Here is a 27928-nt window from a genome sequence, read left to right as displayed (position 1 = left end):
GTGCCTCAGTTTCCTTATTTGTAAGATGGAGAGAATGACACTGACCTTCTCTGCAGATGTACTAAGGAAAAGCGCCATATAAGAGGTAGGGATGGTTATTAAAATGCTTTACAATGAAGATCACCTTCCCCAAGATCCCTAATGCAAAAATCTCTGTGGAGAAAACCGTCGTGGAGGCTTGAGCAAGAGCTGGGCTATTTGCTGAAGACTGGGAGTGTGGGGGAATCTGAGACACAGAGAGGAAATGACTCACCCAAGGGCACTCAGCGGTTAGGGGCAGATCTGGGAACAGCTCTATGGTGCGTCCACCCCTTGAATACTGTGTCCAGTTCTGGTCACCTCATTCCAAAAAGGATAAAGTGGAACTGGAAAAGGTCAAGAGATGGGCAACAAAGATGATCAAGCGTATGAAATGGCTTCCATATGAGGAGAGTCTAAAAAGACTGTTCAGGTTAGAAAAAGAGATGATTAAGGGGGGATACAATAGAGGTCTATAAAATCATGATGTGGAAAAAGTGAACAGAGTTCTTTACCATTTCCCACAATACAAAAACAACAGGGGTCACCCGATGAAATTCATAGGCAGCAGGTTTAATACAAACAGGAGGAAATACTTTTTCACACGATGCACAATTAATCTGTGGAACTCATTGCCAGGGGATGGCCAAAGGTATAACTGGGTTCAAAAAAAGAACTAGATAAGTTCATAAAGGATAGGTCCATCAATGGCTATTAGCCCAGATGGCCAGGGATGCAACCCCATGCTCTGGGTGTCCCAAAACCTCTGACTGCCAGAAGCTAGGAGGGGAAGACAAGGGTGGATCTCTCCATAGTTGCCCTGTTCTGTGCACTCCCCTGGAAGTTCTAGCACTGGTCCTTGCCGGAGAGAGGAAACTGGGTTAGATGGACCATTGGTCTGATGCAGCATGGCTGGTCTTATGAACACGGGTCTCCCAAGTCCCAGACCGGGACCCTGGCCACTAGACCCTGCGGCCATAGTTAAGGTAACAATGGAGGTGGAGGGGTTTCTATCTGAGCAGGGCCTGGGGCTTTCTGGGACATGACGAACACACTGAAATGAGCTCTTCTGGAGGAGCCACTCTCAGCTTCTCAGTTCCCGCTGCAGTCTGGCTCCCAGGGCACCAGTGAGATTTTTAGAATCAAACTGTCTGTAAGACCTGGGGTTGTAAGTGCATTTCTGGAATGTTTTCTAAGCCGTTTCTGGAACGTTTGAAAGGCTTTTTGGCCTGTCTCCCACCTCAGAGGGAGGTTCGCTCTCCACTGCTGACACCCCCACCCCTAGCAGGGGCTGGGGCCTTACGAGTATTTCACGCAGCACGTGGACAGAGACATTCAGTCCCAGGACACCATGGCCAATGCCCTCCCCGCTGCTTAGGGAAGAACTTCAGGGAGGGTGTGCTCATACCCGTTCTCCCCTGCCAGCCCAGGCCGCTCCAGCAGCCCTCCCCTCCAGGATGGCAGCGGGGCTCAAGGGATCTCACTGGCGTTGAGGGGCAGTTTGGACAAGGTGTTTTGGAGGTTCGGGGTAGGGCTGGCCTAGGCACGAGCTTTGTGCAGTGGGACTTTGCCCTGCTGTGTAGCAGGCTGCGTCTCTCTGTTTCAGCTGGGTTCGTCTGTACTGCAGGGGGGACTGGTTGCTACTGGGTTCCTGGTTACAGAATTGGCTGTAGTTTTTTATACCACTCTGGCTACTATATGGGCATTGTTGCGATCAAAGCGAGGGACACCAAAAGAGACAGCTTTTACTTCCCAGGGAACAGGCCAGGGTCTATTCCATTCTCTCTGCTTTGGGGAAGACACAATGTTGGTCTGGTATCAGAGGGGTAGCTGTGTTAGTCTGGATCTGTAAAAGCAACAGAGAGTCCTGTGGCACCTTTAAGAGTCCTGTGGCACCATAAGCTTATGCTCCAATACATCTGTTAGTCTTAAAGGTGCCACAGGACTCAATGTTGGTCTGGCTTCAGCAGCACACTTATTGTAATGCTGCAAAGTCTCCGAAATGCACAGTGAAGCATGAAGAGGCTGGTGCAGATCCTGGGCTGTCTCCAGCTGGGTTGAGGTTGCTTTGCACCCCCAGCACAGCATAAATCAGACTTCCTATTAGGGATGTAAAAGGTTAACCGGTTACCTGGTAAGCATTAGGCTTACCATTAACCCCCCCGGCTGGCTGCATCTGGCCAGCCGGTGGGACCCCAGCCCTGGCCATGCCTGCGGGACCCCAGCCCCAGTCGTGGTGGGCGGGCCGGAGCGGCCCCAGCCCTGCCGGGCAAGCTGGAGCAGTCCCAGCCATGCTGCGCCCAGCCCCAGCCACACCGGGCCGGCAAGACCCCAGCCCTGGCGGGACCCTAGCTCCTGCCTCCCCATGCCAGCCCGCCGCTGGAGCGACATCAGTTAACGGTTAACCAGTTAAATGATATAATTTTAATCGTTTAACCGGTTAACTTTTTAAACCAATATTTGCATCCCTACTTCCTATTATGTAGCTTGGTTCCTGCACCAATGATCTAGTGTCAGTCCAGAAATCCTGCCAGGCAAATGAAGATCTCCCACTTTTCACTTCTGGCCTGTTAGTGTCCCTGCTTCGTTCCCAAGGTTTGCTGGATCTAGGGCATCTCCCATCAGTCGTGGGTTGGGTCTTCATGAGGACAGTTGGCGCCTAACTATGGTTACATGAACAGAGATGGAGGTTCCTGGATGTCTGACATGCTCAGAGCAGGAACCATAAATGGAAGGGTGGCCAGTGGGTCGCTTTGGGCCCGAAGCAGAAGGCAGAGACTGCCCTTCTCCAAGTGTCATGGTAGAGGTCGGTGTGGAGGGCTTTCCGTTCACCTTGTCCACGTCTCGCCACACTCAGCAGTCGCTGATTATCTCTGTTGCAAGGGGCTGTTCATGAGCTCTCGATGGAGCTGCTGCTCTGAGTCATGCCTGCTAAAATTAGCTCCTTGTACACAGAGCAATTCCATACTAGGTGCAGAGAGAGAGAGAGGGAACGCTGCCCCTGCTTCACTGATAACACAAGAGGTGCCAGAGATGAGGCCCAATCTCAGTCATTGCCAAGGAGAGTGCACAGGAAGGGGGAAGGCACAGTAGCCAGGGATGCAAGAAGCAGCAAATCAGACTTTTGAGGAGCTTAGGCCACAAGAGGGCCTGGAATCCTTCTCACCCTTTGCATGGCCAGATCGTGAAAATGAGGAGGGAGGAGAAGCAGAGGGAGAGGATGAGAGGAGACAAAGATGAGGAAGAGAAAAGCAAATGGGTCACGGAGGGGTGCAGAGCTGAACAATTTTAGTGTTTCCTTTAATCCATGTACGTGGCATGTTGCTATCACAGTGAAGGCTCATTAGAAGATGCCCCAGAGACACCTCAGTCACCCTCCCCAGCTAGCCACAGGACAATCAGGATAACTCGTTCAGGCCAGAGAAGCTAAACTCAGAGCCGGGCGCAGATTCCAAGGATGTAGCCCAGGGCTTTATGGAACTTGCGCCTCGCTGCTAAGGAAATGATTATCTGGGACCAAGACGGTTGGATTTGGGAGGCAGACAGGTTGTTTTATACCCAGCCTGAGGGCAGCTAGAATGCAAATGACCAATGACAAGGCTGCTGCCGCAGGGGAGATCACGGCGTCCAATGGACTCGGGTCTGAATTTAGTCCCACTTGTCTCCTCCCTGTTGGCCCAGCTGGGATTCCTGTGTTCTAGTGCCCATGTGACCAGATCACCTGACTAGCTCCTAGAGCACCTGCTCCAACATCCTGCAGTGATAAATGTGGCTCAAGCAATGTCCGACCATTCTGCAGTTCACCTTTGGAAGCCCAGTGGCTCCTGGCTGCCAGGGCTGGGTGGAGCTGGGCTATCCCGGGGAGGAGGAGCAGCAGGCCAGCACTAAGCATGGCATCAGGACATGTTGAGAACCACACTCCTAGCGCCAGAGCAGGGGCAGCTAGGAGGAACCTCTGGGTGTGTCGTCAGGCAGTTGCAGGGGGTGCGGTCTGGCTGGTGTGAGCTAAGCTAAGGGAGCAAGAGGCACACAGCCCACTCCCGTGCCATCTGTCACCTCAGGCCTGGAATCATTTCCTGGTGACCACACCCTGCTGAGCAGGAGCTTTCCACAGGGTCGATGGCTTTCCAGGAGCAGCGTCCGAGGTGACCTGCAGCAGGAATGGCTCCTTCAGCAGCGCGTTCAGGCCGTGCAGATCTGCGAGGACGGGAATTTCTGGTCACATGGGACTGAGCTCTCCCGGGGACAGAGTGTGAGCCGAGCCCCAGCAGGGAGTGTTGGGGCTGCAGTCGCGCAAAGACAGATTTTCTAACCCGACCTTCAGATGCACACGGCGGGCTGGAGTTGAGAGCAAATGGGAATCAGTAACACTGTAGCCACGTATCAGGGGGTAGCCGTGTTAGTCTGTATCCACACAAACAACAAGGAGTCCGGTGGCAAATACATCTGTTCGTCTTTAAGGGGCCACCGGACTCCTTGTTGTTATTGTAGCCGAGGCCTTGGGGGGGACACAGTGTGAGGAGGGAAGGGGGTAAGAGCAGGAGAGGGAGAGGGAGAGAGATCAGGGCAGTGAAACTGAGCAGAGCTCCAGAAGCGAGTCAGAGAATTCCATGAAATGGGGGGGGGGGGGAATCTGTTTTTGAAAGAATTCCAAAAAGTGAGTTAATTAGCTGGGGAGCAGAGAACAGCGCTGAGCCGCTAGAACATCTGTCTGCGTCTGCTGGCCGACTGCACCGGGGCTGCGGGAACAATGATGTTTGCTTTTGTGGGAAATTGCTGGAACAAACAACCCTGCAGTTTGGGGAGCGAAAGGGAGGGGAGTTGGTAATTCCCAGAACCAGCGCCAGAGCGGAGCAGCCAGCACCCCAGCCCCAACAGCTCAGGATAAACTCCAGCTCCAAAAACAACCCGCTTATCAGATGTGATACATCATTGAAAGCCGCTCAGCCAATCACAAGAGATTTACTGCGTCCCACAGGCCGCTGCTTAGAACAAACCCCTACAAAGGGAATGCAGCAATATCTCAAACACTGGGGTCCTCCTCCTCCTGCCACACCCAGAGATGAGCACAAGTCACCAGACTTGGCTCCGCCTCTGGATTTTGACTCCCACAAAGGGCAGTGGGGCTGGATCCAGCGTTTGGGGTGAAATCTGCAGCTAGATTTGGACTCCCCGAAGTCCAGGGATGCTGCGATCTGGGGTTTGGTTTCAACCCCTTGCTAGGAACGAGATGTAACATAGTGACATGGCAGCATGTCTCTGAGTTTGAGTCTCCTGAATGCACCAGAGCTACTCAGATTCCCCTGAATTTTCCTACACCAAGAGCGTGTGGATGTGCTGCTATCCACAGTGACTGCAGAATTGTTCCAAATAATGGTCACGCTAGACGTGTCAGTGACAGGAGAGGCGATGGTGGGGGGAGTCATGCGAGGTCATGTGCACCCCCAGATTTGCTGCTTGTGAGCATGCTCAGTAACATCTGCTGAAGCCGCTGCCCTCACTCCCCCTCACCCCCATGCCCCACTCTCGGCAGGTACAGGTAATCTTTGGACTGATGCACATACAGGTTTCACTTGGTGGACACATACAGAAATCTGAGATCTCTGGGCTCTGGCACACTCTGTCTCTTGCAGAGATCATGGGGCTCCGGCATGCCAGAGGAGAAGCCTGTGATTACAGCTGGGACACAAGAGACCCAGGTTTAATTCTTAATTCAGCCACAGACTGTGTGTGTGACCTCAGGCAAGTCACTTCATCTCTTTGTGCCTCCCTCGGCTTCCCTATCTGTGAAATGGGAACAATGATCCGTCCCTGCCTGGCCAGATGTGGGGAGGACGAATGATTGTGACGTGCTCAGCGCCTGCAGAGACGTGGGGCATACAAGGGTCCAAAAGGCAGGCTGGGAGCTGCCAGGATAAAAGGGGATAAAATTAAGAAACAGAAAAATGAGGGTGACTATTAGGGAAAGACTCTGCCAGCCTCCAGGGCAAGGCAGGGGGTGGAAATCTCTCTCCAAGGAGGACTGACAGGGGTCATGGATGGGCTAAGAGATCTCCAGCATTATCAGAGATGTTTATTCTTTAAACACTGCAGCACATTTACAAGAAAAACCCAGTGTTGGGGAGGGGGAAGGCAGGTTTTGTCTGATAGCTGCAATACTTGCGGCTGGCAGCAGGGGGCACCATACTCTGCTCCTGATCAGAAAGGAAGAAAATCAGAGCAGGGAAGCTGCTGAGAGCAGATTAGCATCAGCCTGTGAGAACAGGACATGCCATACCAGACCTTGTGTGTCACACAGCCATGGCCCAGACGGGGTCAGAGCAGAGTCCAGCTAGGCCAGGGTCCTGTGTCCAGCAGCAACCAGTATCAGGTGTTTCAGAGGAAGGTGAAAGAACCCCCTAGTGATCCTGCTCATAGGGAATGTTTGTTCCTACTCCCTGTCACTTAGTGGTTGGCTTATACCCTGAAGCTGGAAGGTTTATAACCCATCTGCCTAGTGTGACAATGGACGTGCCCATTATCCATAGAAATGTCAGTTCTTGGTTTGAATCCTGCTCTAAGCGCTTGGCCACAGTGATATCTTGTGGCAGTGAGTTCCGCTGGTCATTGGGTGGGGAAAGCATTCCCTTTGATCATTTGCTGATCTTTCAATTTCTTTGAATAGCTACTTTCTCTTGTGTTATATATGGTCATGATGGAGGGGCAGCCAGGCCAAACCCGAGTGGTGCTGCAACCCCGTACACCAGAGCAGGGCCCAGCCACCACTGCAGGATGAGTGCAGGGAAGGCATGCTCTTCAGCCTCCACCACCTGGGCCCTCCTCTTCCCACTGGGCCAGTAACCTGCCGTTTGGGGAACACTGCTCTATTAAAGTCACGGACACACAGAAATAGCCCAGTATCCGTGACTCTTATCATTGTGACAAACCTGCGGAACAAGTTATAACTATATAACTTCTGCTGCGGCAGCATGTAGAGGACTCAACCAGAAGAGGAAGGCTGGCCCCGTGGTAAGGGCACTAGCCTGGGGCACAGGAGACCCAGGTACAATTCGCTGCTCTCGGCAAGTTGCTTAGCCCCAGCTCCTCAAAGGTATTTTGGCTCCTAACTGCCACTGATTCCAATGGGAGTTAGGAGCCTTCCATACCCTTGAGGGTCTGGGCCTTGGCCTCTCTGCCACTCAGTCACCTCTCTGTAAAACGAGGACTGTGACAGACGTGGCAATTTCCTGCACTCTGCTGGAGAAACCTCACTGAAGTAAGCTTCAGTGTTTTCCAAGGTCATTGTATTGACAGTGCACATGTTGATGTATTGTTGTGGGACTGTCAGTAGCCCCTTTAAGGGGGAGCCAAGACTACATAACCCCTGGGAAGTGCCGTGAGCGTCAAAGGATTCTTAAAAGAATGGGCCAGACGAGACTGAACTGTTGGTTGGGTGTGTTTCCCAGGAAATACTTGGGAGGCGGGGAATGCAGATTACCCACCTCTGGACCCAGCCTTTCCAAGCTAGGCCTTGCAGAGAACCCCACTGTCTGTCTGGTTACTTACTCACGGGCTCTGCAGACCACACACACAACATTGGCTAAAGGGGCATCTGCAGAGTCATGGGTGGGCTTGTGCTGAGCTAGGAGCTGTTCTGAACTTGTGACCACAGAAAAATTCCTGGATGGGGCTGGGAATAAGTTTACTGGCATGGGGGGAGGTTATTGTTTTCAGTGTGGTGTTTTCTCTGTAATGCTTCAACCTTAAGAATAAATGTACGTGCTTAGACAGTGCTGAGGTAACTTGTGCCTGGGGTAATTATGCCAGTCATCATAGCCTTCAAAGAGTGAGCAAAGACCTGTTCAAGCCATCGGTCTTGCTGTGGAATGACCCAGCGTAGGCAGGGAACTGTGCAGCGGGGGAAGACCTTGGTGAGGAAGGAGACAGAGGCAGGTCTCCACCCAAGAGAGAGGCCAGCCGAGGAGCCAGGTGCCTAGAGTGGGTTCCCACGAGGGGGGAAATAGAGCTGCCATTGCCCAGACTATGCCAGGGCTGAGAGCTCTGTCCGACCCACGGGGTAAATCCATTCAAGATTGGGTGGTGCTCAGATCCTACGGCGATGGAGCTAGGTAAGTACCTTCGAGGAAATCCCTGACCCATTGTGCTAGGTTCTGCAGAAATGTGACAATTCCTGACCCAGGGAGCTTAAAGATAAGAGCCACCAGACCGGAGAGGTCAAGACGAGCAGTAACAATCCTAGCAGGGAGTGGTAGTGCAGACTAGCTGCGTGACCCAGGCATGGGAGCAAGAAGCCAACCAGCAGCCTCAGCCAGGGGTCGTCGTCAATCACCCCCTGCAGTTGTCTGCAAGCATCGGGGCAGGGATGAGTTTCTAGACGGCTGAGCCGCTGACCGAGCCGTGAATGAAAGTGCTGGGTCTCTGCAGCTAGCCTGCCTCCTAGTGCCACTAGCCATCGCAGTGTGTGAACGCAGCGGGGGTCGGGAATTCCCAAAGTGGAGGGCGCAGCACTGCCCAGATCTCCAGCTTCTTAGCAGTTCAAAGGTGCCTGCGGTTGGTGTGGAATCTGGTTGCCTGCACCCAGGGGCCATGCCAGGGCAGTGATGCTCTCGCTGCTGATCAGAAATATCACACCTCCGCCAGGGAGCTGACTGTCAGCAAGCGGCCCCTGAGAGCCCAGATCTCAGCGCTCCCAGTGGGTGGACACGACACAGCTGCCGTGTGGGCTGCTAAGAGAAGAGGAGGGCTTGCTCTCTGGAACAGCCGGCTCACAGAGTCGCACCTGCTTTGGGAATTGCCAGCAGAAGAGCTTCAAACCAGCTCCCTCTGACAGCAGAGAATATCTTTTCAGACACGCTGGCAATCGAGTCCCCTGGCTCTAAGCCCTATAATTACACAGCTAATCACAGACATTAGACAGCAGCCTAATGCAGCCTGCCAGTTCCTCGAGGAATCAGTTACATTCACGGAGAACATGCATTTGGAGCTTGTGTGTATTTCCTTGTTTATAGGCCTCATCTGCCTAGAGAAGGAATGATACCTACTGGCCCAAGACGGGAGGTTTGTAACCTTACCGCTGCTCATGGGCATCCATTCACCAGTCCCGTGCCCCTGCTTGCTACAGCTGTACAAATATTCCTTCCAGGCTTCACCTGAGCTTTTCGTAAAGTCCTCCAGCCCAGAGGTTCTTCCCAGGAGCTCTGCAGGTGCTCCAGCCGCGCCTGCGAGCACAATATAGTAACAGCTATCTGCTGTGTTTGCTGGACTCCACCCAAGGCCTTCGAGCGCATCTGGCACATGGCAAACTTGCCAGTTTTACAGATGGAAGGGCCTTAAACCTCTGCCCGGGCCCCTCCCCGACCTTCCCAGCTGCTCACTGAGCAATGTCCCACATCCAGACATTCATGGAAATGGCAAAAGTCACCAGCGCTCGGCCAGGGGACCAAGTCTGTACATAAAGGGGCTCCTAGTCCTGCCTGGACGGTGGGGTTAGCAGCCAGGTCTGCACACCATCCCCTTCCCTCCCAGTCTGGGCCGGCGGAGACTGGGAGCCACACATGGGGACGGGATGGAAGGAGTAGGTCAGAGGCAGGGCTGGGGACACTGTCCCTCTGAACTACAGCTGGCAACGCTTGGCAACCAGCCCCGAGTCACCGCGAGAGGTGCACACTGCGTCTGGCACTGGCTCCAGCTACAGACCGGCTTCGAGGTGCAGCCCCCGGACAGCGCACAGCAGAGATCCAGCCTCCAGGGGCCAGGGCGTGCCTGCAGGAGGAAAGGTCACAACCTGCTAGCCAGGTGCAGCTGAATCAGTGCCCTGGGCGCCTGGCAGGTGCCGAGACACTGATCGGTATCCAGGAAGTCAGACTCCCCCAGCCAACAGGGCTGGAACAACCTTTGCCAGGCCAAGCTCTGACAGGTACGGCCTGGTGCCATAGCAGTGGGGCAGCCCCGAACCTCTCCTTCCCCCTGAATCTGTGTCTGGGTTTGTTCTGCCCCTCCCCCAATCGGTTAGCCCTATTTGTCCAGTCTGAGTCCCAGGCAGTTAGCAGCCACTCAATTTCCCACTTCTCCAGGGCCTGATCCAGATCCCACCGTGTCTCTCCACTGACTGCAGTGGGAGTCAGATCAGACCCTCTGCCGGCACCATGTCTCCTTGGCATCCACCCCCTGCCAGTTCCGGAAGGCCAAGCCAAGGCTCCGGGACGCTCTGATGCTCTCTCATGGGATGAGTCGTCACAGCTTCAGCCTCCAAGCCCATCCCAAAGCTCTCGCATGCTCTGCCCACTATTATCAGGAGCGGTGTGGTGCAGACAGACCCTGCTGCGCGGAGCTCTGGGCCAGGCACTTCCCCCTCCCAACTGCCAGGCAGCGAGTTCACAAGTTAAAGCCGAAAAGGCCACAGCCTTGTTCTTCAGAGCCAGCTTTGTACACAAGCCTATTCCGGACAGATGGAGGCTGAGGGGAGCAGCCGGCACGGAAACCCAGCAGTCACCCTGGATTTTCCCCAGCTGCTGCAAGGAAACACCGGGACCATGAGAATAACATTGCTTTCCTTCCCCTTGCCCACAGCTCTGCAGACTCCCTCCAGGCACACAGCAGCCCTGCAGAACCCCAGCGCCTTCCGCAGCCAGCAATGTTCTCACACTTTTTGTCCTCCTGAGAGACTCAGGCTCCCAAACACACTGGATTAGATTTTGCTCCCAGTAACATCCCCACTGAATTCAAACAGGTCACTTTAGATTTACACTAGTGTCATTGACAGCACAGTCCAACTGCACCAAGGCCGGAGCTCCCAGAGTTTGCAGGGCATTTCACAATGCAGCTCAATCAGGTTCCCTGTTCTGCAGAGGACAGACAGACCGACCTACCATTCAAATGCTCTGTAGCTTAGGGGGAAGTGCACTGACCTGGAGCAAGGAGACCCTGCACTCGAGTATCCCACCTACTGACTGCTGTTAATGTCTCTATGCACTTCCCAGCTCTTGCAATCGAGCGAAGCCCCGTGTCCTGTCCTAGGCAGTACCTTGCCCTCGTTTGATAAACATGCTAAATGAGAGGTTACCCAAGATCATTTCTGGCAGAGTGCAGAATAGAACCCAGGTTTCTGCTACTCAGCCACATTGCCTTCCAGGCTGATTGTACCAGATCTATGTGTGTGGCTATCCTGTCTCTAGCCACTAGATAACGCTACCCTCCCAGAGCCAGGAAGAGAAGCCCAGGTTCCCGATCACTTGCATTCTACTGCTGTCTGGCAAATAACTATGTAACCCACTGGCAAGGGGTATGTCACACCCCTCTAGTGGTAAGTCCACAAAGAATATGAGTTGCCCCTTCACCTCACGTGGTAGAGGTCTGGGGATCTGAAAGTCCTGTGTTCAAAGCACTAAGGATGGGCCATATGGGGAGAGTTTACAGCTGCTCAAGACAAAACTTCTGGTTTCCCAAGTTTCCTCTTTCAGAAAATCATGGATTATTGCACTGACACCGTGAGAAAACAACAGCTTCTATAGCAAGTAACAGTCATAATCTGGCACTTGTGGTGGGACATGCAACAAAGAACAGATTCCCACATTCTGTGCATCTGCAGGGCCGGCTCCAGGCACCAGTTTAGCAAGCAGATGCTTGGGACAGCCAAGGGGAAGGGGCGGCACGTCCGGCTCTTCAGCGGCGGGTCCCTCGGCCCCTCTCGGAGGGAAGGACCTGCCGCCGAATTGCCGCTGAAGAAGAAAGCGGTGCGGCTGAGCTGCCGCCGATCGCAATCGCGGCTTTTTTCTTTTTTCCCCCCGCCGCTTGGGGCGGCAAAAACCCTGGAGCCGGCCCTGCGCATCTGTCATATGTTTATCCAGCTAAGGTACATATCTGACCCTCTCACCACAATATCTGAGCACCTGCCAGTCGGTACCGTATTTACCCTCCCAAGCACTCATGAGGCAGGGCAGATGGGAACTGAGACACTGGGAGCCAGTGACTTGCCCGAGGTCACACCGGAAGTCTGTGGCAGAGCAAGGACTCTCCAGAGGCGGAGGGTAGTGCTCTAGCCTCTGGACCATCCTTCCTCTCAGGGGAAAGAAGCCGTGGACTTCCACAGCTTGTGCCACACACTGGCAGGTTTGAAGGCTGAGAGGACATTACCACCCACAGTGTCAAACTCTGATGCAGTGGAAAGGTGGTTATATAAATCTGGGGCAGGGGGGTCTCCTGGCACCCCCACGCAGAGGTGCTGCTCTGGCCTGGCCCTACCCTGGGAGCGGAGGGGCACTGTGCATGTCAAACATGGGCAGAGTAAATTCTCCTCCCCTGCACCGGGCCTATGCATAGCTTCTGTTCCTTTCCGAGGGCTCAAGCGGGACATACAAGGAGCACAGGACTCAGGCTGGCCCCAGGCACGGGGTGAACCCCACCCTATTTGCACCTACTGCATGGGAAAGGAGGGGAGGGAGATGGACATTCTCTGGCAGCAAAGCCAGGAGAACTGCCTTGACAGAGCCCCTCACACAAAGGCTCCTGCTGCGGGGATTGCGGCTTGAGGGAGGCCGCTGGCTTATCACACGCTCACAGGAGGCAGGACTAGCTCAGTCTCTCTGCTCGCTTAGACAGAAAAGCCTGGTGCTGTTATCTGCCAGAGCCCCGCCAGGCTCTGGGACGCACCACGAGGAATCAGACAGACAGACTCCTTAAAATAACCCCAGCAGGCTGCCTCCCCGCACTGCCGGGCCACATCCACTGACCTGAGTGACCGAAACAAGTGTGTGCTGCTTCTTACTCCTGGTAGCTCTGCAGAGCCAGCCCAGGGGGAGCGAGCAGGGCTCTATTCCTGCATGGGGTGATCACCCTGCCTCGGGGTTTCTTACAAATCCAAGCTAATAACAAATCAGCCAGCGACGGGCTTGTTCATTACGTTCCACTTGGTGACCTGACAGGAGTCACCGGGGCCTACCTTGGTGCAGAATCTCTGTTACTGGGAGGGCCCAGCTTGGCGCTCAGAGGCCAGGCGGACACGGCGCTGACAGAGCCAGCTCTTAAGCTTCCCTTCCGGCAGCCCCTGGTGCAGAAGGAATCTTGGGGGCCAGGAGGAGAGGAGGAGTGGCTGGAGCACATCACAATCCATCTGTGCGCAGCTTTGTGGATGGTTCCTCAGGGACCGCTACTGGCTAGCGCACATTAGAGCATCCCCCAGGCTGCTCTAACTTGTGCTGGGGCCAAGCAGAGAAACATACATCTCCCTAAGGGGCTTCTCCATCCCCTAAGGCTCCAATCACAACATGACCCTGTATTTTTTACTGTTTGTCTTCATCTGGTGTTCCCATGCTCCCTGCCCTCCAAAGGGCATGTCTGTCTGTCTGTCCAGGCATTTCTACTGCACTCCTCAGCATGGTAAGTGAGTGCTTCTGTTAGAAACCTGGCCACATATGGGCCTTTAGAGAAAGACCTGCTTTAAACCTCTTTGGGGTGATTTTCAAAAGCACCTTGGGGATTTAGGAGCACAAATGCCATCCAAAGCCAAAGAGATTTAGGACCACAGTTTCCTTAGGTGTTTTTGAAAGCATCAGAGCATGCTGGGAAACCACTAACCTCCTTATACCTAGATCTTAACACTCCTTCCTCCAGCAGACTCCAGGACAGGCTGACCCTCCCGGGGGGGGGTTCGCACCCGGAGAATAAATCAAACCAGAGGAAAAGGGACAGTGACAGACCGACAGCTATGTAGCCATCTCTTGCATCACAATTAATTACCCTGCTTCCTGAGAGAAGGGAAACAGAGGAGCAGCTCCCATCCGCTGGGAAACCTGGCTCTCTCCTGTGCGAGGAGCATGCCAGGAAAAACCTTCCGCACTCCATCCCAGACTTCCTGAGGAGCTTCAGCCTGCAAACAAACCATCTGGGAGACAATCCAGGGCTCAGCCACTCTGCCTTTGAAAATATCCCCAGCTGCCTTGTCCTCCCTCCTGCCCTCCAGCCAGAACCTGCATCCATGTCGTCTGCCAGCCATGGAGAGTGGGTTTCTCCTAGAGTCCAGTCCCATCTCACAGCACATCGCAGTCACAGGCAAGGAGTCCTGGCATGTCAGAGGTTGCCCTGCACATGAAGCTGCCAGGAGGCATCCTAGCAGAGTCTGTTCTCCTCGGAGCTAGGCTCCAGATGAGCATCCCTCTGCTGCTGTGATCCGGTCCCTCCCTGCCCCTGTTGCATGGCAACATTCCCAAAGGAGATTCTGGCCAGCCCCTGTGCAGAGGTGCGAGGGGGAGGTGGATTCCTAGTCTCCTCTCCTAGCTACCCAGGTACCTGCTAGCAGAAATGGGGCGCTAGACTGGCAGAATTGCTATAGCCTCAAGGTGCCACAGACATGGTGAGGGCAGCCTTGACGTATTTATTCCAGCTGGTTTAAACTGATACCACTGTTATGTGTCGATCAACCCTGGGGAGAAATTAAACTGACTGGAAGATCGTGGCCCGTGTCACAGATCCACGGGATTGGGGCTACGCCCCCAGCTTTGGAACAGTCTCTAGGATGAACCCTTCAGTGTGGCAGACCCCTTAGGAGTGCCACTCTTCCTCCAGAGTGAGCCACATCACCCCCTCCTTAGACTGGACCTCTGGGCCTGCAGCCCTCCGGCTTCACCCCCTGAGCTCTGTTCAGCGAGTCCGGCTGAGACGTGTGCACTCTGCAGGCATTGCTGCAGCTCACCAAGCATTTGCAGTGACACTCACAGCGCTGTCAAAACAGTCGGGATTTTTCTTTAACTGGAAGGCAGCATGGTAAGTCCTTAGCTTAGCAGAGAACTGAAGGTCCAAACAGAGACCATCCTGGTCAGCCCAGAGCCCAGCCAAGCTGCAATGAACCCCACTGTTCAAGCTCTGTCTGTCTGTGGTGAGAACCCCGACTCCTTCCAGCAGCCAGCTCTTGTGCCCCACCTCACCCCTCCCAGTCCTTTGTCTCAAGCTTCCCTGATGAGAGGTGGGGAGATCTCTCTCCCCGGTGATTGCTAGGTGTCAGTGTCTTAATGGATTTTCCACTGATATGGGGTCGGCCTCAGCCAGTCTTTTTCCAATGACCCATCCAGGGTCAGACAGCTGGGCAACATTCATACCCATGTCTCTTCGCCTGCCCTGAGAACAAGCAGTTCTGTCCCGCCCACTGGGTAACAGTACAGCATATAGGAGAAACTGAGGCATACACAGGATTCATGAAAATGTTACAGAAAATTCCCACGTCCTCACAACCAGGATCACTTGTCTGACTTCTTTTTGAAAATCAGAACCGCATTTGCTTTCTCCAGTCTCCTGGTAGCTCCATGGTTTTCCATGACTTTTCAGTCGTCCGTGGTACAGTACCACATTTATTATCGCATTCCCTCGTTGTTCTGGGATGTGAACCAGACAATCAAGATGGATTTGAATAAGTTATCACTCTCTGGAGGTTTCAGAGTAGCAGCCGTGTTAGTCTGTATCCGCAAAAAGAACAGGAGTACTTGTGGCACCTTAGAGACTAACAAATTTATTAGAGCATAAGCTTTCGTGGGCTACAACCCACTTCTTCGGATGCATATAGAGTGAAACATATATTGAGGAGATATATATACACACATACAGAGAGCATGAACAGGTGGGAGTTGTCTTACCAACTCTGAGAGGCCAATTAAGTAAGAGAAAAAAAACTTTTGAAGTGATAATCAAGATAGCTCAGTACAGACAGTTTGATAAGAAGCAAGTGTGAAAATACTTACAAGGGGAGATAGATTCAATGTTTGTAATGGCTCAGCCATTCCCAATCTTTATTTAATCCTGAGTTGATTGTGTCTAGTTTGCATATCAATTCCAGCTCAGCAGTCTCTCGTTGGAGTCTGTTTTTGAAGTTTTTCTGTTTTAAGATAGCCACCCGCAGGTCTGTCATAGAATGACCAGACAGGTTAAAGTGTTCTCCCACTGGTTTTTGAGTATTATGATTCCTGATGTCAGATTTGTGTCCATTAATTCTTTTGCGTAGAGACTGTCCGGTTTGGCCAATGTACATGGCAGAGGGGCATTGCTGGCACATGATGGCATATATCACATTGGTAGATGTGCAGGTGAACGAGCCCCTGATGGTATGGCTGATGTGATTAGGCCCTATGATGATGTCACTTGAATAGATATGTGGACAGAGTTGGTTCTGTGCTTTCTCTTCATCAGTCTCTCTTTTACCAGGTCTTCATTACTTACCTCGTTGGCCAAACTTCTTTTCGATATTTCTCTTGTTGAAGACAGGTTCTTAAAGAGCAGTTCAGCATCTCAGCCATTTTCATAGATGATAAAGCGAGAAGGGACCATTGTGATCATCTGGTCTGACCTCCTGTATAACGTGTGCCAGAGAACTGCCCCCAGATAATCCCTTTTTGAACTAGCCCAGTGGTTTCCAACCTTTTTTCCTTTGCGGACCCCTAAAATTTTTTCGAATGGAGGCGCGACCCCTTTGGAAATCTTAGACTTAGTCTCCCCCAGAGGTCCGTGGACACAGGTTGAAAAGCACTGAAGTGAAGCATCTCTGTTAGGCCTCGCACTGGTTACTGTTCTTGGTTAGGTCACTAAGAGCTTGTCTAGAGTAGAAAAGTTGCAAAAGGTTAAACTACATCTTTTAAAACTAATCTAGTTAAACCAGCGCAAACTCCTCATGTAGATGCACTTAAACAGGCTTAACCCATTCTTAAATTGCTTTGGCTTGCACAGGTAAATTACTGAATGAAGCTAAACCAATTGAACTGAGGGGTTAGCTGGTTTAACTGTGTTTGCATTAGGGGTTTTCACCAGTTGATTAGATCTATTTAAAATGGAGATAGTGAGAATGGTCTTAGTGGCTGCGAATGTGCTAGGAAGCTGGGTGCATCTAAAACCTTGCTCTTTTCATCAGAGAATCTCAAAGCAATTTACAAACAAGTCAGTTTGTAACAGATGGAGAAACTGAGGCACAAAGTGGTGAAGTCACTTGCCCAAGGCCATTCAGCTGGTCAGTGGGTGGCAAAGCTGCGAACAGAATTTCAGGTCTCGCGAGTCTCAATCCAGTGCTCTCCCCAGTAGACAGCACCCCCCCCCCGCAGTTATTGGGGTACAGTGGGGCGATCTGCCATAGCCACATTGCACTGCAGAGGCAGCAGTGTTAATCCAGGCGCACTGTTCTTTAGTTTGCTCCTTTCTTGGACTGGTTGACACATTCAGGAACAATCCAGAGTAAGAGTGCACAGAGCTGAAACCAAAAGGGGCCAGATGTCACTGAGGCAGGATCCCAGCCCCTCTACCAGCCATTTCAGCAGGTGGCCATGGCACCTGGGGCAGAGACCCCACCCTCTGCAGCCCTGAATCCAATCAAGCCTGTCTGCAAAGAGCGATGCCTGCCCGGGGAGAGCACAGTGATCCATGTGTTGGAGACACGTGGCATCAGCTGCCCCAGTCAAACATTAACCAGCACCGTCCACTGGCAGCAGCTCTGGCAAGGTCCCTCTCCACCGCACAGCTACCTTTTCTGAGGAGGGGTCACAAGCTCTATTACAGTAGCAGCCAGTGCCGCACTGCATGAGCCAATCCCTGCCCCAATGACCAAACAGTCTAGCTTACCCAGCAGGATGGGCAGCAGAGCCAGGGAGTGCCCCAGGGTCATGCCCAAGGCCAATGGCAGAGCCAGGATTAGAACCCATGTCTCCTGAGTGCCAGCCCAGTGACTCCAGTGGCTCAGCCCCTCACTCCCACTGGCAAACAACTGACTTCAGCTACTCCCCAGTTAGCCCAGCAGGAGCAAGAGGAGAATCAGGGACCCTGCTTAGAGGCCTCGCTGGGTCACTCCTTAGCACACTGGTCGCTGCACGCTCACCAGCGCCTCTCACCATCACAACAGGCTAGAGGGGACGCCACAGACCCGTGACTCAATGGGCATGGGGGGATATAAGGGGCTCGCCCATCTCAGGTGTTCCTTCACACCTCGGAGGAGTTCTAGGCCAGGCTTTCAAGGGCTCAAAGCCCAGCTCTTCAGGTGCCTACACAAGAGATGAGAATTTGAAAATCTGGCTACTTTCATCTTTCAGCACGCACACACTGGACCTCCCCACCGCTCCCGCTGCGTCTGAGCAAACGCCCCTGGTTTGGAAGTTTCCTGGCCTTAGCTCTCAGCACGTCTCCGCTAATGCTGGGCAGGTCTGTTCTCCAGTTTCCTGCTGCTCGGGGGTTTCTCACACAACAGTGTTAAGTCACCTCCAAGCCCTTCTTTGGCACTTTCCACGGACCCCGCTAGAGAGGAAGCTGTGCTGTTATTTTTAAAGGCAGGGGTGGAAACGGAGCCCCCCGGTTCCCTCGGACACAAGCACGTGCTTTGCTCGGCTCTTTCTCCTCGTCTCGGATGTTTAGACGGGGTTCGTCAGCTGCCCAAGCAGTCACTAGCTCTGGGGCTGTGCTGCCCTTCTCTGGCCTTTGGGGGGACAGTTCATGGAGCTCCCCCTGATTTTCCAATCCATACCCCCCAGGAGTTCGAAGGGCTGGACTGTTCTTGAGCAGTTGGCCTCGGCCAATTTGCTAGACTATAAAAATGAAAAAACTCTGTGGCCGTCTGTGCAAAGCTCAGAAATCAGGGTCAGCTCCATACAGCATCACTGCAAACCCTCCCGGGTCAGGCAGCGTAGAATTCAATGCAGCCCAGCTCCCATAAACACTTCCACCATGAGTCACATTCCCAAACCACATACAATGGCAGGAAACGTCCAGGGAGCCAGGACTGTGGAATGTGCAAGTGGAACAGAGCCTGGACGCAGGCTCTGCACTTCTCGCCTGGCAAGCAGCAGGTGTGTGGAGGAATCTGGGGGCTCCTGGGGCCTGATTCCAAGTCAGTCGAGTGACACTGGCGCAAAGCATTGTGGATAGACCAGGCCCCGGGTCTCTGTCTTTATTTCTCTGAATGTTCCTTGCTGTGTTTTTAACGGCCACAAGTGAGGTCCCAAATCCTCTGCAGCACGCTGCACCTAAGTTATGCAGCAGGCTCCCACTTTTCTATGGGCCCCCCTCTGGATTTATACAGCCCCGCAGGAACCTTCTGCAGCTGTGGCAGGAACAGAGAACTCGCCTCCTCAGCACATGGCAAGTCTGAAGCTGGAGAGGTTCTGTGGCCAGCTGGGGGGCCGGGGGAGCAGCCCTTGCCCAAGGGACAGAAGTAAATGTGGAGCCATGCTCTAGGACACCTTGCAGGCCCTTTGCCCAGGTGCAGACCTTCGAAGGGGGAAGCAGGGGAGCGTCCCAGGAGAAGAGCACCAGGCAGAGAAGAGGCAGTTGGAGGAGGCGAGAGCATTTGTGTGACTTGACAGTGCAGCAAGCAGCTTTGCTGCAGACACTTGAGGATAAGGAGAATCCCATGGCCATTTGCACAGCTGCGAATCAAGCTACATGTGGAAGACACTGACCTCAATGAGACCTTCTCCTCCACTCCAGCTCCCCCAGCATCTGCCTTGCCGGGTCTCTAGCTCTCTGCCCCGACACAGTCTCATCCTCAAGAATCCCAAAGCACTTAGAACGTCCCCCGATCGCCTGTTACTGTACATGAAGCACTGAGCCTGCCCTGAAATGCAGCCATGTTGCTATCCGAGATGGGGCTGGCTCCCAAGTGGGGGTTGCAAGGAAAAGACTGGCCATTACTCATAACGATATGTGGTGAGATGTACCGGTCCCATCCAGGGGATGGCAGTAAAAGCCTTAACTCAGTGGGTCTCAAACTTTTTACTGGTGACCCCTTTCATATAGCAAGCCTCGGAGTGTGACCCCTCTCATAAATTAAAGACACTTTTAATATATTTAACACCATTATAAATGCTGGAGGCAAAGTGGGGTTTGGGGTGGAGGCTGACAGCTCGCGACTCCCCATGTAATAAGCTCGTGCGGGGTCCCGACCCCTAGTTTGAGAACCCCTGCCTTAACTCCTGGAGCAGAACGAAGACCTAAGCAGGGATCATTCCTAGAAACTGTGAGCTGACACCCTGCCTGCCTCCTGCCCCACTGGTTTGTATTGGTTTCTTGCCAGGTCCAAACCTTGGCTGCACAAAGCCACCCATTGTCCTTTTTTGACTAAGATCAGGTAGACGCCAGGCTGAAGGAAGCCGTTCTCGGAGTCTCTGTTCAAATCCCTGACTGAAAAGATTTACTGTTGTCAGCTGAGGGCCAAGGCCCTGGAATATTGGCCCCATCACACCTTCTGTCTAGAAGAAACGGACTGCAGTGCTGCCAACTCTCGCAATTTTATCATGAGTGCCATGATATTGGGGTAAAGCCCCAGCTCTTGGAGCCAGGTGAATTCGGGCAAATCTCAGCTTATAGTTATGAAAAACATTTCTAGCCCTCCTGAATGTGGAGAAAAGCTGGGCATGTGACCCTGGACAATGCAACCTAAAAGCTCAGAAAGCTAAAAAGAAAAAAATCTTTAAAAGTCTCATGATGTCAAACCCAATCTCTTATTTGAGGGCCTGACTCCTGGTTCTTGACCATTTGAGATCAGCCGTACTGTGATAGCTTGAACGCTGCATGGAAACTTAACTCTGAATTTTCTGGCTTTCCAGACTGCAGGGAGTCTGGCTGGGCTCTGTGTGTTTTGTGGGGGAGTCTGGAGTGTGTTGTCATATGGGGATGTGGCTTTTTTAAAAGCTTCAAATTCCTTTAAGCCACTTTCCAAAGAGGTCAGTCTGATGTCTGCTCCCCCCAGCTGCAGCACAGTCTGCTCCTGGGAACCCAGGAACGCTTCTCTAGGCGATTTCAAGTGGGATAAGTGACCGAGATGGTGGCTCCAGCTGATCCTCGCGCCCCGCCAAATCATTGAGGTCATCAAGAGTGTGAGGGGGACAGTGCCCAGAGCAGTCCCAGGCTGATTTATCTTTGCAAAGCACATTTCCCCTTGAGCTGGGTCATAGAGATAAGCTCTGAAGACCCAGCACTGAGGCTGTTCCAGAGTTAAAGGGAAACCTCTGAGCAAGCAGGCTGCTTCCTCTCCAGTGAGCGGGCAGAAATCCTCACCAAGAGCTGCCAAAGCAAGGCTGGGAACGCCAGGCCCCAGCCAGGCGAGAACAGCAGGAGAAGCTCGGAGCAGGGGAGATGGGCTGGCTGCATAGCTCGCTCGGGCCTGCTTTTCAGAAGGGATGGCCACCTGTAATGCTGGCTGCCATCTGGGCGCTCGGTGTTGAAGATTCGTCTCATGTGGCCTCTCCAATACTGGAGGTTTGCAACCAAAGTAGCCAGCCCTATACCATCCTCTGCGAATCTCTGGGGCTGAATGGTCCTTTTGACGCTCCCAGGATACCACATCCTCCACCCAAGACGATCGTTTCCTCCCTAGTGTTCTCCTGCCATCAACTTCCCCTTCCATTGGCTGTAAAGATGCATTCCACTGGACCTCTTACAGGGTGCCCTTCCAATCAAATCGCTCCCCAGAAGCTCTCTGACTCGTGTCTGCACAGTTCCATGGTTAGGCACCCCAAAGCAGTGGCCACTCTCGGAAACATTGGGCCCAAGTGTGTAAAGGTCATTTACGCCTGCAATTAGTTGGGGGCTTAAAAGTGAACTCCCCAGACCTGGAGGCCCATGATGTCATCTGGAAACATCTTGTGTGTCCCTCACCATAGAATTCATTGTACTCCGCTGGAGAGCAGTAACCATGCTGGGCAGTACCATTCTGCCCCTCATGCTGGGTACGCAGCAGAGAGGTCCTTCTGTCATGCCCAGACCTAGATCTCTGACCCGAATGCCTCCCTGAGCAATTGCCTTGTTAGCTGTTGTAGCATTGGACCTGCTGCTGAAGTTACAGCTCACTTGTCAGTAGTTTCTTGTTCCATCTTACAGGCTGGTTCCACACGTGGTCTTCTCCATGCATCTGACTTCTCACCTCTTCTCCAGGAGCCACCAGTGACCCTGACACACCACATATCAATCTGCAGGTGAATGCTCCCTGCTTTGTCTGACTGACAGCAGGAAGGTAAGAGTGGTCTGAGATGCCCAGATGTCGTCTCCAAGACAACCCAGGGATATACATCCCAGGCATCTTTGTTAAGGTTCTCAACTATTCCAAAGTTCATTCAGGAGCCAGAGCCACACCAGAAGGGGTGTAGTTGGTCTGACTCACTGAAGTCAGGACTGGAGGGAAGGAGGCAAGCTTGAATATCCTCAGACATCTAATTCCAGGGTGGAGTAATGATTTACGGAGTTATCATCATCACAATCTAACCCTCTTCCTTCTGCAGAACAGTGGGCCTGTCTATACTAATGCAAAAAGGCATTGCTGCAAAGGGGCTGTTGGAACATCCTGAGCTTGCGACACCTGGGCCAGATCTTCAGCTGGTGTAAGTGGCATGCTGATTACACCAGCTTGGATCTGGCCCAACATTTCTAGTTATTTAGTTTGATGTATGCACATGCTCCAGTAAAACGGGACATCCATCCATCCCCCTCTCTGCAGGTTCCTGTCAATTCCTGGAATCTACATATAATGATATAGACAATGGCTTGAACCTGAATCAATCCAGCAGCAAAAGCACATTGACCATCTCCCACCGACCGCAGCAGGTGACCCAGGCTACTTGAGACCAATGTGGGAGTCAGGAGTAAGGTGTCCGTGGATGAAACGGTTACATTTTACAAAGAGTCAACATCCACTTTCAGCCAGGATAACCCGTGATTTACATTACACGAGTCAGAATGTGCGCACACAATCTGTGCAAATCTGCATGTTTGTATGTGTGTGGGCACATGTATGTGTATTTGTATTCATCTGAGAACGCCTCAGTGCAGCAGGGCACACGTATAAAAAGTGTGCTTGCAGTTATTACTACATTGGTTCACAAATACATTTGCATGTGCACACACTTCCTTTGAAGGCATGCAGGTATGTTTACATACCCACGCTGGGTTGACACACATGCATGTTTGTGTCTCCTTGCACATGTAGTGTCTATATGCCTGTATACACAGTATAAACTCTAAACTACCAGCCATGTTTTCCTTTTCATTTTTCTTTCCCTTGGGGATGAACATTCATCAGACTTTACAACTGTGTTTAATACCCACATAATTTAACTCTACTACCAGGAACAATCGTGCAAGTTCAAACAAGTTCCTAGGCCACAGCTTTTCATCAGACACTAGAAAGAGTGTGCCAGTGAACCCCACAGCCACGCATTTCCAGCAGCCCTGAATGGCATTGCTGGACTTTGTACCCAAGGCCCTGCTGCTAAATTATACTTCATACAACCAGGCTCGAGTCAGAACTCACTAACCCTGGGGGGAATCAAGAGTAGCCTCATTGAGAACAATGGAGTCCAACCTGTGTCAAACGGGGGCAAGGGGTTCAGAATCAGGCCCAATGGCTATGAATCGATACTGTGGCTGGGCTAGGATTCTTGTGAAAGGGTGGGGCAAATTAACTGCTGTTTCACAGTCTGAGACAACATGTTTGTGCTTCAGCAATAAACCTACTGCAGGCAACAATAAAAGCCCTTGTTCTTTCTCCATATTACTGAGCACATTTCCAAAGCTCTGGGAGAACCTTAGCTAACCTCTCCTGCCTTTGTGAGAGAATCTTTCCTTTGCTCTGTTGTGCACCCTCCGCACCTGTATCCTCATTAGCACCAAGGGCTTAGCCCAATGAACTGTGCAGTCACTGACCTGGGCCCCACCACTGTAATATCTGAGGACTTGTGTATGGCGTCGATAAAGGGATCCTCACAGGTACCTCTCATGTAACCATCCGTACAATGACTTGCACAGCTCTGGTGCTGTGTGCATTCTGACTAATAACGGCATTGATGGCAGGTGTATGCGCTTACGGCAGCTGGCGTGTCTCCAGGGAGAGTAATTATCCTGGGAAAGCTAATCTGAGGTGGTTCAGTGGGACATAGAGGCCCGTCACGACCCACATGGCAGGACGAGGTAATCAACAGGATTGCAGCGTTAGTACAGTACAGGGGAAATGGAGGCCTGTCCACCCTGCAGAATTCAGGCTCAGCCACAACAGCTGAGGCCATTAAGCCCATAACAACTCACTCCTCTTTAGAGGATAAAATCAATACAGAAAAGCAAAGCAATGTGGTTGCAACCCAGATACCTTGGGGGAGCTCAAGGCGTTCACTCCCAAAGTGGGTCTGGCCTGTTCCATTCCTCTGCCTCTTGGAATCCACATACGCTTCCTTAAACACAGCATTTACGGTGTAAATCAGCATAGCTCCTTTAGCTTCAATAGAGCACCAGTGAGTTACACCCGCTGAGGATATGGCCCCACAAGTCTCATCTAACAAGCCTGGCATTTGGGTTCAGTATAGAAAGATCTCCCCCTTCCTGGGGTGGGCATTTACAGCGGACATTCCCTTACGCGAGGGCTGTGTCATTGTAGTCTTTTTAAATGATCTTCCAGAAAACTGGGGAAGAACAGATTCTTACCCTAACCGTCTTTCCACTTTGTTCCTTTTATTACTGCTTAACAACAGAGGACACAAAATCACCAGCCGTCGCAAATAATCCATGTTCCTGGTATCATTTGCATTAGACAGACGAGAAAGGACAGAGCAGCAGGAGGCTCAGACTGTAGCTGCAGGAAACTAGGCAGTTATGGGAAGTTGGGGATCAAGTCACTCCTTGCCAAATTCCCACACGTATAGATTCCTAGATCCTAAGCCCTGAAGAGATGACTGTGATCATCTAGCCTGGCCGCGTGTATAGCGCAGGCCACAGAACTTCCCCCAAATAATTCCTAATACCGACTCCGAGCTTTTCGAATAATGTCCAGTCTTGATTTGAAAACTGTAATTGATGGAGAATCCATCACAACCCCTGGTAAATTGTTCCAGTGGTTAATTACTCTCCCCATTAAAAATGTACAGTTTATTTCCAGTTTGACTTTCTCTAGCTTCAACTTGCAGCCACTGAATCACGTTCCACCTTTCTCTGCGAAACCACTCAGAGCTGCCAAACCCCAGAGTGAGCTCCAACTGACAGGGTCCTTCTCGCAAGAATCCGATAGGCGTCTAACAGAGCCACTGGCCAGGGCAGGGAGGGCATTTCTATATGTACCATAGATAGATATGGTGCCTGAGAAAGTATTTCATTGACACCCGTACTTCATGTAGGGAATGGCTGATTTGGAGACAGCGAGGCACTTCTGTACAAGGTACGGTAGGAATGTCAGTCACGTAAAACTCGGTCTGTCCACCTCGCTACATTTCAAACGTGCCCATCACTGTGGTGTGAAGGCGCCATGGACATAAACGAGCTACCCCATGAATTGGGTGTGAGACAGGATCTCATCTCTGCCCCACTCCACACAGCCATGGCCAAGGATGGGAGCTCCCCATTAGCAGAGCTGACTGCTCTTTGGGGACTACCCCGCTCTGTGGCTAGCATTACTGAGCCATTCAAAGCAAAGGCAAGGAAGGAAGGAGGAACATAGGCGCTGGAACTAGGGGTGCGGGGGGGGGGGCTGTCGCACCCCCTGGCTTGGAGTAGATTCCAGTCTATACAAGGTTTACAGTTTGGTTCAGTAGCTCTCAGCCCCCCACCATAAAAGTTGTTCCAGTGCCGCTGAGGGGGAACCTCCAACCTTGGGCTCCTCTCACGAGCTGAGGTTTGGGGATGGAGCCAGGGCTCTGCCCCAGCCCCCGGCCATGGGACAACACCCACCGCAGAGCTCACCAGAGCAGCCCCCGGGAAAGCCCCCCGCCCCTTCAGTAAGGGCAGCTCCAAGCGGGGGCCATTGAGCCCCCCGTGTCTGAGCGCGGAGCCCAGGGGACAGGCTCCAGCCCCCCGGGGCCCGTCCACGCGAAAGACACGGACCCACGTGGGGCACCAGCCCGCGGCTCTGCAAGGGGCCGGCTGGGAGGGGAGCAGAGCCCAGCGGGCAGCGCATGGGGCTGTGCCTGGCCCTGCTCCGCCTCGGGACCTTTCCCCGAAGTCAGGCACCGGCGGGTCCCCGGCCTCCCGCTGCACCTGTGCAAGCGGGGCTGGGCTCGGCGCGGGACTCGCCGGCTCGTGTCGCCGCGCCCGCCGCCCGGGGACCCCGCAACCCAGCGCCGCGAGCGGCCCCCGAGCCCCGGCTCTCCGCACCGCCCAGAAAATCCCTCCTGACCTGCAGCTGCCGCCTGCCGTCCGGCCCGGCGCGCCCCGCGCAGCGCCCGCGACTCTGGCTGCGGCTCGGCCGGCCCAGCAGCTCCCCTCGCTCACATCTGGCCAATTGCGCGCCAGGGGTGGGACCCGGGACCCGCCCGCGGGCGCTGCCTGCCAGGAATGCGCTCGGACGGGCCGCGGAGCCGGGGTCCGAGCGGCGCTGGGCATTTCCCCGCGCCGGCAGGACAGAGCCGCCGCCACCCCTGCAACACTGGGGAGCCCGCGCAAGCTGCCGCTGAGCTCACTCAAGGCGCCGCCTGGCTTGTCAGCGGGGGGTTGGTTCTTTGTTTGTATTACAGCAGCGCCTAGCGAGGGGCCGGGACCCGCCGGTGCTAGGCGCTGTACGAACCAGGCTGGCCTTGCCCCGGACAGCCAGCAATGCAACCCTAGCGCGTCAGCTCTGGGCGCAGGGACTTTACAGCGCACGGTACTTTGTTATTTGCATTAGGGTGACACCTAGGGGACCCCAAGTGAGATCAGGCCCCCACTGCGCCAGGCGCTGCAGGGACACAGCAGGCTGCAGGACACCACCCAATGATTCTTACTGAGGCCTTGTCTACATTTAAAAGTGGTGCCAGCATGGATATGTCGGGGGTGAGGGGAAAAGATTCCCCCCCAACATAATTGTGCTGTCAAAAGCCCAGTGTAGCGATGAATGTAAGAACGGCCACACTGGGTCAGACCAATGGTCCATCTAACCCCAGTATCCTGTCTCTGGCAGACGCCAGTACCAGATTCAGGAGGAGTGCACAGAACAGGGAAGCTGGAGCATCCACCTCTGTCTTACCCTCCCAGCTTCTGGCAGTCAGGGGTTTAGGGTTGCTCAGAGCATGGGGTTGAGTCCTGGATCATCTCGGCTAATAGCCATTGATGGACCTGTCCTCCATGAACTTACCTAGTTCTCTTTTGAACCCAGTTGTACTTTTGGCCCCCTTTCATCCCTATTTAATGATGTTCTTTTAATGGAAAGTTCCCATTCTCATAAGTGCAGGAGTCTCATTCTTGGGTCTTATGCTTCTAGGGTGATACATGGTAGCAGGATTTGATTAAAATGTAGACACTATTAGTCCATGCCTACGAATCTAGCTCCTGGAGTCACCCAATGAGATCAGAATCTCAGCTTTATATTTCTAATCCTCCTCATGGATACAAAGAAAAGCCTAAACTGAGTGTAATCGATACCTGCCTGAGTCTGCTGACAGCCTGAAACAATAGCTTGCAGGAGGTAGAAAGGGCCCAGTTCAGCTTAACTCTGCAACCTGCTCCTACCCTAAGGAGGTATGGGGCAAGGGTACAGGGACAGAGCCACAGCATGAGGTAGAGGCATGGGGCCCCCAGATACCCAGTGGGGGTATGTTGAGGACCATGGGTGGCTGCTGAAGGGCGGAACTCTTGTATCTCAAAGAATTTTTGATCCTTGAGTGAAATGTCATTGTTAGTATGAAGGAGCATGAAAACAGAGGTCCAAACCAAGCTGTAATGTCCTGGCACTGTGTACTGTTTTTGCAGCAGCTCTATACCTAAGAATGATTTTAGTTAGAGACAAAACACACTTTGCTGGTGGTATGCTACGCTTCTCCAAAGAACTGCATTAGTGCTGACAGATAAGCTGTAAGTTTTAACTCCTATAAATAAGCAAGACTATCTGAGATAGCGCCATCTGGTGACTCCCAATAGTATTACACTGGCAAATGTTACCAGTTTTGCATCTACTCTTAAATTGCTCATTTCAAAGAAGTGAGGAAATTAGAAGGGCCAGTAATAGAAGCCA

The 27928-nt window shown here is 52.8% G+C and overlaps 1 protein-coding gene across 1 annotated transcript in view; it reads right to left on the bottom strand.

Moving 5' to 3' along the window:
- Window positions 1–26164, bottom strand: part of KANK3 (KN motif and ankyrin repeat domains 3) — a 46331-nt gene extending 20167 nt beyond the window's left edge. The window contains exon 1 of the mRNA XM_065422074.1: window positions 26120–26164. The gene's annotated coding sequence lies outside the window, so the exon portion shown is untranslated. The remainder of the gene's footprint in view (window positions 1–26119) is intronic.
- Window positions 26165–27928: the final 1764 nt, after the last annotated feature.

The sequence above is a fragment of the Emys orbicularis genome, chromosome 24 (genome assembly GCF_028017835.1).
Source record: "Emys orbicularis isolate rEmyOrb1 chromosome 24, rEmyOrb1.hap1, whole genome shotgun sequence".
NCBI classification, from domain to species: domain Eukaryota; kingdom Metazoa; phylum Chordata; order Testudines; family Emydidae; genus Emys; species Emys orbicularis.
This window is presented reverse-complemented; position numbering and strand designations above follow the sequence as displayed.